The sequence below is a fragment of the Parasteatoda tepidariorum genome, chromosome 8, assembly GCF_043381705.1.
Source record: "Parasteatoda tepidariorum isolate YZ-2023 chromosome 8, CAS_Ptep_4.0, whole genome shotgun sequence".
Taxonomy (NCBI): domain Eukaryota; kingdom Metazoa; phylum Arthropoda; class Arachnida; order Araneae; family Theridiidae; genus Parasteatoda; species Parasteatoda tepidariorum.
The window spans coordinates 30,122,546-30,132,917 of NC_092211.1; positions in this window are offsets into that span (position 1 = coordinate 30,122,546).

The window sequence follows — 10,372 nt, forward strand, 5'->3', positions numbered from 1 at the left end:
TTTTATTATTTATTAAATCTTGTTTTCGGTTGTATAAGAAAGGATATCAAACATTTTTCTTTTTTAAATTTAATAAGCCACAGTAAAGAAGGAACGTTACAGTGCTACACGCTACATTAAAGACGTCTCCAGAGTAACTGAATGACGGTTCATATAGAAATCGCAGGTATGCGTCTCATACAACAACGTCCCCTATAGTTCGTTGCGATCGCGAATAGTAAAATCGTTTGCGCAAAAATTTTATTTTTTACCTTTAAATTACAATTATTTTTCGATTAAGAATATAAACATACTTTTGGAATAAGAATCCAGTTCGAATGATGCATTATAATAAAATATAAAAATCTTAAATATTAAACATCGTCTGCAAATATTTCATATCTTTAATTTGGTATAATATAAAAAAAACACAACTACTTCCACTTATTAGGAATAACATTTACCATGACGCAATGCTAAATTCTATGCCACTATCCACATAAATGCCACTATCCACATAAATTAATTATTAATCAAAAATCGAATATCAATTACTTTTCTTTATAATGCAATAAAATCTGGCGAGCAGCTATTTAAACGATCAAACACTTCATTTGTTTATTTGTGGCTTGAAGTTAGGCTCGCAGAAAATGCCGTTCATGGGTTAAATTTAGTAGGAATAACACAACCTGTGACGTAGGCTATAGTATACCCAATTAAATCAAAATAGTTTTTAAACTCTATAACACAGAGAAACTTTTCTTTTCCTTTGAAATATCTTATGCAAATCAGATTATCTAAATTTGAGGAACTAAAAGGGAATTTTAAAATCTGATTTACATACTTTTATTTTAAATTTCCAATAACCAATTTTCCAGGCCAATTTTCAGTCAGTTCTGCGACATGGAGCTTTTGAAACAGCTCAAGCGAGTATGCCGTTAAAAAATGGATTGATAAGTTTAGTTGGCTTTCATCTTAAGAGATGAGTGTAGATATTTCTTCCTTATCTTCCTGTTATAAATAATCAATTTTGTGTAGAATTCAATGTTTTAAGAGTATTTGTTTTCATTTTTATACAAAATATCTTACAACGCTGCACCGACAATACTTCTTTTTCACTTTTCACCAAAATAAAAATTAAATTTTGCTTAGAAAAATCAAACCACATTCAGTAGGAACATTCCTAAGTTTGTAAAAATCGGCAGTTGTATTTAATTATTCTTTAAGCTTTTAAATTTTTTTAATGTAGTTTGATTTTCTGATAGAAACATTTAAAATGTTTATAAAAGAATTATTATTAAATAAAGAACAATGGTAGGTAGGTACATTACGTAGGTAGATACATGATGTGTTATGTATAGGTAGGTACATTATGTACGTCGCACTAGAGCTGCACAATGGACTAATTGCGGCGGTCTAGGACAGTGGTTTCCAACTGGCGGCCCGTGGGTCTCATCCGGCCCACGAAGCCTTTTTTTGGGTCCCGCGAACCGAAATATATTAGTTGTCATTTTTTTTGCAAACAATTTTCGTAGAAAATCTCTATGTGTTTTAAATATTTTAAGTTTTATGTCTTAACAATTTGATATCTGTGTCACATTAATTGTTTGATACATCGATGCACATTAAAGTAATTGTATCCAGAATTTCTTAATATGCAATTAAATATTTTTAAAATCTACTTCTTATTTTAATTTGTAATTCAATACTTTTGTTTTGTACAACCTAATAAAAATCTGACAGTAATATTTAGCGTTCCTTCAACCATAAAAGAGTCCTACATAAAATTTTGATAAAGTTGCGGCCTGCCATTTGACTGGTGTTTTTAATTGCGGCCCCCGGCCTCATGTAAGTTGGAAACCCCTAGTCTAGGAAACATTCCTGAGGATGATTCGAAGACTTGCCATCACAGTTTTGATCCTCTTCAGAAAAGATCTCATTATGATCTCATTCCTCGATTTAGACATGGATCTGAAGGGGGAGGAAATTTTCTCTAGATCCCTGTATCCATTGTTCAGCGATCGACCCCAGGACTTTCGATTCTACAGTTTTTATGAGCACGTATACCACGTGTACTCGGTCGGTCTTAGCGGAGTCGAACCTCAGTCCCTCCGGACCCGAGTCCAATTGTGCCCAACCACTGAATCCAACCACAACAAAAATCAGGTGCAAAAACACTTACTTTCCCTAAATAATAAATCCTTTCTTAGAGAACGGTGTTCAGATTCTCCAGAATTATGTTTGGAATTGCGTTCCGATTGTATTTTAATTTTCGTCTTATTCTCATTTTGAAGTTTCACGTTTTCGGTTAGGTCTCTAAAATCTGAATTGTTACAAAAAGAAAAGCTTTTTAAAATCAAATTATAGTAGTTGTAGTTGTTAATTTACGTCGCACTAGAGCTGCACAATGGGCTATTGGCGACGGTCTGGGAAACATCCCGGAGGATGATCCGAAGACATGCCATCACAATTTTGATCCTCTGCGGAAGGGATGGCACCCCCGCTTCGGTAGCCCGACGACCTGCGCGAAGTCGAGCACTTTACGGTAGCACAGTTTAGCGAGGACCAATACCGCACACCCTCGGTCCCTACGCAGACTGATCCAAGTGGTCACCCACCCGCACACTGACCGTAACCAGTGATGCTTGACTTCGGTGATCTGCTGGGAACCGTGTCTTAACGATCAGTCCACTGCGGGACATCAAATTATAAAACTAGTTATTTAAAAAAAATTAAGATTTTAGAGCTTGTGTGTGTGTATTAATCTACATAATTTGTTAAGCTTAAATTTGAATTAAAGTAATATTTCTATCTAAAATCATGGATTTATAATAAAAATAATTAAGTTTTAGTAAAAATTAAACTTAGTAAACTTAAAATCTTTAACAAAAATAAAAATATTGTCACATGAAGTCTCTTGTGGTTTACGAAGGGGTTTTCATGGTTTTCTGCAGCTTTCTTGTGTGAACTAGAGAGTGTGACAGTTTCATCTCATTCACGACTTAAATATTTATTTTAAATAAGAAGATATTTTTAATATATTTTTATTTCATTAAATTTTTTCCAAAATGAATTCTTGAATTACAAATTCATTTTACAGTATTGTAAGTTTCGTTGATTTAAAGATAAGTCAAGAAATTTTTTTAAATAAATAACAAAGAAAAAAAAAGAAAAAAATTGGCATAAAATACTTAACATCTAATTTTTTAATATTTGAAAAATTATTTCAATGTTGCACTGTTTGGATTTCACAATGTTGCACTGTTTGGATTTGTCCCTTTGCCCTCAGGCTTTCCATGGGAGGTTTTCGTGGTATTCCTCTCCATGAAACGGAAATGCGGGTTTGTTCCGTTATAAAGTCCCCCAAGAAGGCAAATTTCTCCCAATACTTAATCCAGGGGCTCCCTTGTTTTATAGATAAGGTTCAAAATTATGAGGCTACAGAATTCAACCTTGTTAGTCGTAAACTGAAAAGTGGCGACGACGTTTAGAAAATATATATATAAAAAAAATTTTTTTTAATTTTTATCTTTAACATAATTCCTTTTTGCACTATTATGTGAAGCTTAATATTTTATTTGTTTTTTTCCCCCTCATAATTTCACTTACTAAAACTGAATCCAATAAACAGAAATGTTTTTCATTACATGTTTTATGATTAATTCTAAGTGGCGTTTTAGAAGTCAAATCAGATCTTAAAGAAGCAGTTATTTGATATACTTTTTAAGCCTGTTAAAAAACATAACGAGGTGCATGTGCCTTTTTTAGGTATTTTTTTCTAAAAGGCATCTTTGTTCCATCAAGGGGCTAAATATCTAATATTATTTTCACAAGTATCCCACTAAATCCTTATTGCGTACAAAGAAACAAGGTCAGTAAATTCAGTTCACTTTTCACGTGATTTTTTCTCAACTCCTTTCCTGAAAGGAGAGATCCTGTGGGATCTTAAGTTTCCTGTAAAAATAGTTGTGCACGTGATTTAAGCGTGATTTTACGAAATGATCTTTCATGATTAATTAGTGTTAATGCGTCTTACAAACATGAAATCTTCTCTTAACTTCCTTTAATATATCAACGTGTTTTATTTCTTAAAAATTCTGTTTTCTTTCATATTTCATGTCGAAAAAAATGTCAATTCATTTTTGCATCATAAAATTTAGAACTCAATCCAACTACTAAATTTGTATATTCTGATTTTTTTTTTTAAAATTGCTTATTAAACATACACTTAACACTCTGGCGTAGATGAGATATCGGTGACCCTTTTAAATATATTTTTTATGACGCTCTAATTACAAGTAAAAATATCTTTTGGTATTTTTTTAATTATAAGAAATGTAAAAAAGCAGTATAAATCTGTTAGATTATCAGAATTATGTATGTACTGAAATATAAAATTCAAGTTTTTTTCCTTCATTTTCAAAAAAACAAACAAATAATAATTGATTTTGTAAATTAGCAAAACTTCAATGACTGCTTTTCTTAGATCTGATAAGTGCAAATTTGAAAAATTATTATTTTAAAGTGAGCTGTGTTTGGAAGATTTTTGCTTTTGCGCAGATAAAGACACAGTTGTTTCATGCTGTATTTCATAAATTATTAAAATGCTAAATATAGAATATTTACTTATTTTTACCTAAATTTGTACAAATTAGTGAAAGAAGTATTAAAATATATTTAGTAAAAATTCTGCGTCAAAGGGATAAACCTCCGCAAATCTAAGCCTCGGTAATTCGGAATTTGCGAAAATCCAAACCTACAGTGGTGGCCAAAAGTGTGGACATTTTTTGAAAGTTTCATGTTTTTCAACTTTGTGTACTTGTAGAATATATTAATTTTCACGTAAATACAAACGTTTACGTATCAAATTGAAGGTAATTTAATGTAGAATTTAATAACAAAAACAGAATTAAAATATCCGTATTACAAAGAAAGTTATGCTCATTTTAGTAGAACAAACAAGCACAAATCGTTTTGAATAAAGACGTGTTTTGTAATAAAAGCGTACTAGCCAATCACAAACACTGTTCTTAGGACCAATCAAATGTCTGTAACTATAGTTTAGGTTATTTTGATGGTAAAAGAGTTATTGTTGTGGAAAATTTTTGCGGAATGATGCATACTAGTACAATTAAATAGAGTATTGCCGTTTTTGAATATTTAAAGTCCTTTTTTTTAAATTAAACTAATTTAAACACTGTCATCAACAAGAAGAACTAATTGGACAGCTACAAAAAGAAGCCGAATTGTCATATTGAGAGAAAATGGCCTCTCTTATGCTGAAATTGCAAGACAAGTTGGTGGTTCAGTGTTCTGGTTGGTGTTCTGGTGAACAAAAGTTCTGTTTACGTTATGAAAAAACGAAATCAGGCCGAAAAAAATGCACAGGTGCTACTGCCGATAGAAAAATTAAACGACTATGCCTTCCAGATAGAAAAATTTCATCAGATGCCATTAGATGTGAAATGAATGCAGCGAGCGGGTATTGCAGTAAGTTCAAGAACAATAAGAATAAAGTTATCAGGATTTGGATTACAAGTTAGAATTCCAGTGAAAAAACCGTATCTAAATCAAAAGCAACGCGCAAAACGAGTTAAGTGGGCAAAAGAACACATTAAATGGTCAGAAAATCAATGGAAGCAAGTAATCTGGAGCGATGAGAGTAAACTATCGCTCTTTGGAAGTGATGCTAGAAAATACGTGAGACGTAGAGTAGGTGAAGCACTTCATCCTGATTGCATTGAAGCAACTACAAAAAACCCAACAAATGTCATGATTTGGGCATGTATGTCTGCAGATGGTGTGGGACGAATTCAAGTGATTGATGGCATCCTGAATGCCAAAAAAGACATCGAAACTGTCCTGAAACCAAAATTGATACCTTCCATCAGGGATCTCTTCCCCAACAACGCACCATTTATTTTTCAGCATGATTCAGCTCCATGCCACACAGCAAAAGTATGTAAAGCATGGTTTCAAAATAAAGGCGTAGATATATTACCATGGTCAGGAAGCAGCCCTGATCTCAATCCAATTGAAAATTTGTGGCGAGGTTTGAAAATTCTTGTTCGAAAAAAAACGTCCATCCAATAAAAGACAACTTATTGAAGCTATAATTGATTCTTGGCACCATGTGATTACGAAAGATGAAATCCAAACACTCGTTCACTCGATGAAAAGACGCCGTGAAGCTGTCTTAAAAAATAAGGGTTATCCTACTAAGTATTGATTGTGTAAGTATCACTTTAAAAAATTGCTAATCTAAGATAGATCTTACTATTAGTTGCATAACTTTTTTTGTAATACAGATATTGTAATACCGTATTTATTATTAAATTCTACATTAAATTACCTTCAATTGGATATATAAACGTTTGTATTTAAGTGAAAATTAATATATTCTACATGCACAAAAATTTGAAAAATATTTAATAAAATTTGAAACTGAAAAATAAAATTTGAAACTTTCAAAAAATGTCCATACTTTTGGCCGCCACTGTATATTAATTCTCGAAAGTAATGAATGAATTTAATCTTTGTAATATGTTTGTTATATAACTATGGGGAAAAAAAGAATTAGGTCTCGAAACATTGCAAAGACAAAATAAGGAATTTAGTTTTAATTAAAGGGAAAGCGAGGGGCATACAAAGTACAGAGATAAAATAGATCAATTCTATCTCACCGAGAGCTTCAGAATATTCGAAAATTATTCAAAGCATAATGCTTCAGTGAGAAAATAAACAGAGAGAAAATAGCTCATGATCTAGTATGGAAAGCGCCCTCATTCAAAGCTCGATTCACAATTCATGTTAAAATGAATAGCGTCAAAGCTTCACTTAAAGCATAAACTACATGTTTCCTTACAACCAGTTTTAAACAGCCGACCTGATTCTGAGTTTACAACTAGCAATGTTTAACTCCGTAGTCTTGTAAATGTGAACCCAATCTTGAAAACAAAGGAACTCCCGAATCAAGCATTGGGACAAACTAGCCTTCGTGGGAGACTTTTTGATGAAACTAATAAACATTTTCGTTTAATGGTGTAGAAAACCACGAAAACCTCCCAAGGTTATCCGACGGCAAGGAGCCATAATTCGTCTACCACTGAGGATATTTTACGTCAGCACTGCGGTCGGTGCGAGCCGGGAGCAGAATTTGAATCTGCGGGGATTGGAACTTGGGTCTTCCCATTGAAAGGCGAGAGCAACTATAGACTACATATGTGCCCGGGCAGAATCAACATAAAAAAAATTGAAAAATCGGCAGTTTTTTTACACCTTTTTTCAGCCTCTAACAGCTAGATGAAATAGGTTTTTGTTTCTTTAGGTCGCTTAATTTGTGAGGGAAAAAGGGTAATTTTTTAGTTTTAAGCAATTATCCTTTTAATCAGTGTCTTTCTATCATTTAAAGTTTTACAAATATTTTTATTCATTACTTTTCGTATTATTCATTACTAATATTTCTAATTATTAATTTCGTTCATTTTAGTTATTCATAAGTTTTACCATAAAATTTTTGTCATCAATTTAGGAATCCTTTTTACTGCTCTAAAGTTTTTTTTTCTTCTTAATATTAAAGAGAAGAATTATTTTTTAAAAATTTAGATGGTTCCCCTGATCACTATCATTCGCTAGCCTTCCGCATAACTACTTAACAGGACATTATACGGGGCCGGGATAGCCTGGTTGGTAGGGCACTGGGTCCGTGTCCAAGAGGTCGTGGGTTCGATCCTTGCCGGCCGAAGACTCCCCGTGCAGTAAATGGTGACTGATGCACGTTAAATCTGTCGAGTCTCAAAGTCCTCCATGTTCCCATAACAAATCAATACTTCTGGGGGTACTGAATTGGAGATTGATCGTTCTCTGATTCAGGTCAAAATTAGGATCTGTGGATGAATGAATGGATGTATGAATGGGTCCACCCTATAAACGAGTGTGACGTATGGGTGTGACAGAAATTGAATTCTTGGTCATAAATTTCCTCGCCAATTCCCTTTCTCCTCCATAATTTATTTAAAATTTAAAATATAGAGAAAGTGAGTTCTAGCAAACCTACAGTAAGCCATGAAGTTTCAAATGCTGGAAAAAAAAATTAAAATATCTAAATGCAAACAAAATATTGGAAAGGAACTTCCCCAGGGCGTAATCCTACATTATCTTCTTGTAATTTGTTTTCATTTCGATACTTTAAAATACTTACTCTAGGTTTGTCTGAATTCCCTGTTTCTGGACTTAAAGTTTTAAATTACTTATGGAATTGAAAGAGAATTTGAGATGAAGAGTTTCTCCTGTGGTATAGAAACGTGGTGTAAAAACAGATGCAAGGCTGTACAACCTCTTACAATAACATATGGGTTTCCCCCATGGTTCCCTTTGAGACCCATATAGATTACCCACTTTTATTCTATGCGATGTCCTAATAAAAATGTTTATATGGAACCTACAGGGTTTACTAATATAGGTAAGCAGGTCATCTTAAACAGGTGTTTTATCCATACATGCCTGTTTGTGATACCTATATATTTTCTTTAAATACAAGTAATATGGTACAAGTAATCTTTGCTTTTCTTAACTTTAAACTGTAAACCCATCACCCAATCAGACTCCTCCTGTTGAAAACATTTTTCTTTCTCTTAACTGTTCCCAAAGAACGCAAAACAAACGGATTGTTTTTTCATTACATTGTATCTTGATTCCATGCTTATTATCTATGATGCCTGGCTTTCACATGTTAGCAATGCCCAGTGATTTAACAGTAGGAATCTAATGTTGTTTTTGCAATATAAGTGGAAATTGTTAATGCAATAATTTATTTGTAATAATTTGTTTCTTTAGTGAAAAAAAAATTGTGAAAAATTGCGAAATTAAAAAAAAAACTTACAACAACTATGTGAAACAAACAACATTAGGCTTAAAGAAGAAATGAAAAGAAAAAAAAAAGGAATTTTCTTTTAAAGCAAGCTTTACACTAAATTATTTAAAAACTATCAAATTTATTATTTATTGTTCAAACTGTTAGCAACAGTTGAATTATACTGTTAAATACTTTCAATAATTGCTGCAAATAGAAAATTAGCCGTTATTTTTTTTCTTTTTTCTTTTCGAGCTCTTCCTTTAAAAATTTCCTTATTAATTAATACATTTATTTTCATTAACTTTCCTTCCCTGTCGTTTACCTTTTTGGTTTTGATGTTATGAAGCCTGCATTTTCTTCTGCAATATAATTCAAATTCAATACTGGCTTGATTAAAAGATTTTGCAGATAATTGTGAATTTAGCCGATTTTAAAATAATTCGGATTTAGTTCACATCGCCAACGTCACTTCGCCGAAACGATTACTTCACCGGCAGCTCATTTCGCCGACAAGATCATGACGCCGACAGTTCATTTAATCTACGCGATCACATTGCCGACAGCTCATCTCGCTGACATGATAACTTCACCAACATCTCATTTCGTCGACACAATCACTTCGCCGACATGATCATTTCACAAATATAATTATTTCGCTGACAAAATCAATTCAATATTGATTCATTTTTCTGACAAAATTTCTTTATAATTGTTCAAGTTTTTTACTCTGAGAAACTTGACTTCCTTAAAGGCATTATTTTGCGGTAATTATAAAAATATGTTATTACGTCTACTGTCCTACATACAATTTTATCATAGCCCTACGTATAATTTATTATTTCATTGTTATACTTTTACGCCCTTCATTTAAAATTTCGTCATTAGAATTATGATTTCGAATAACCCCGCCTGGGAAACAATTGCTTAGATAACCCCCTGTTTGCTTTGTTCACCAACCCCAGTAGTTGATTCGTATTCATTGAACATCAATGGAGAAGAACGGTTTTTTAAATATTTTTTTTAACCGTCGTTGAACAGCCGAAACAATTTTTGGATTTACGACTACTAATGTTCAACTCTGTGATATAACGTATAATTTTTCCTCCTTTTCCCTTCTTCACTCAGATACTTCCCAAAATCACAATTGGCCAAATAAATGGTAACCAGTTAACAACACAAATATTTATTAACAAAGAAAAAAAATGAAGTTTGAAGAAAATTAATATAACCAATCCACCTAAACAATTCGCTTCCGCTCTCCATCAGAGCGTTCCCTCCTCTGTCTTTTTACAACATCTACCTTGATGACAGCGCCATCACAACATGGAGGCATGACAAACTCTATAGCCTTTTAATTTTGAACCCAATCCGGAAGATAAGGAAACTCCTGGCTCAAGTATTGGGAGAAATTTGCCTTCGTGGAGGACTTACTGATGGAACTAACCGGTATTGGCAATACATGGAGAGGAAGACCACGAGAACCTCCCACGGGTAGCCTGACGGCAAGCGGACTCTAACCCATTATCCTTCTACCACTGA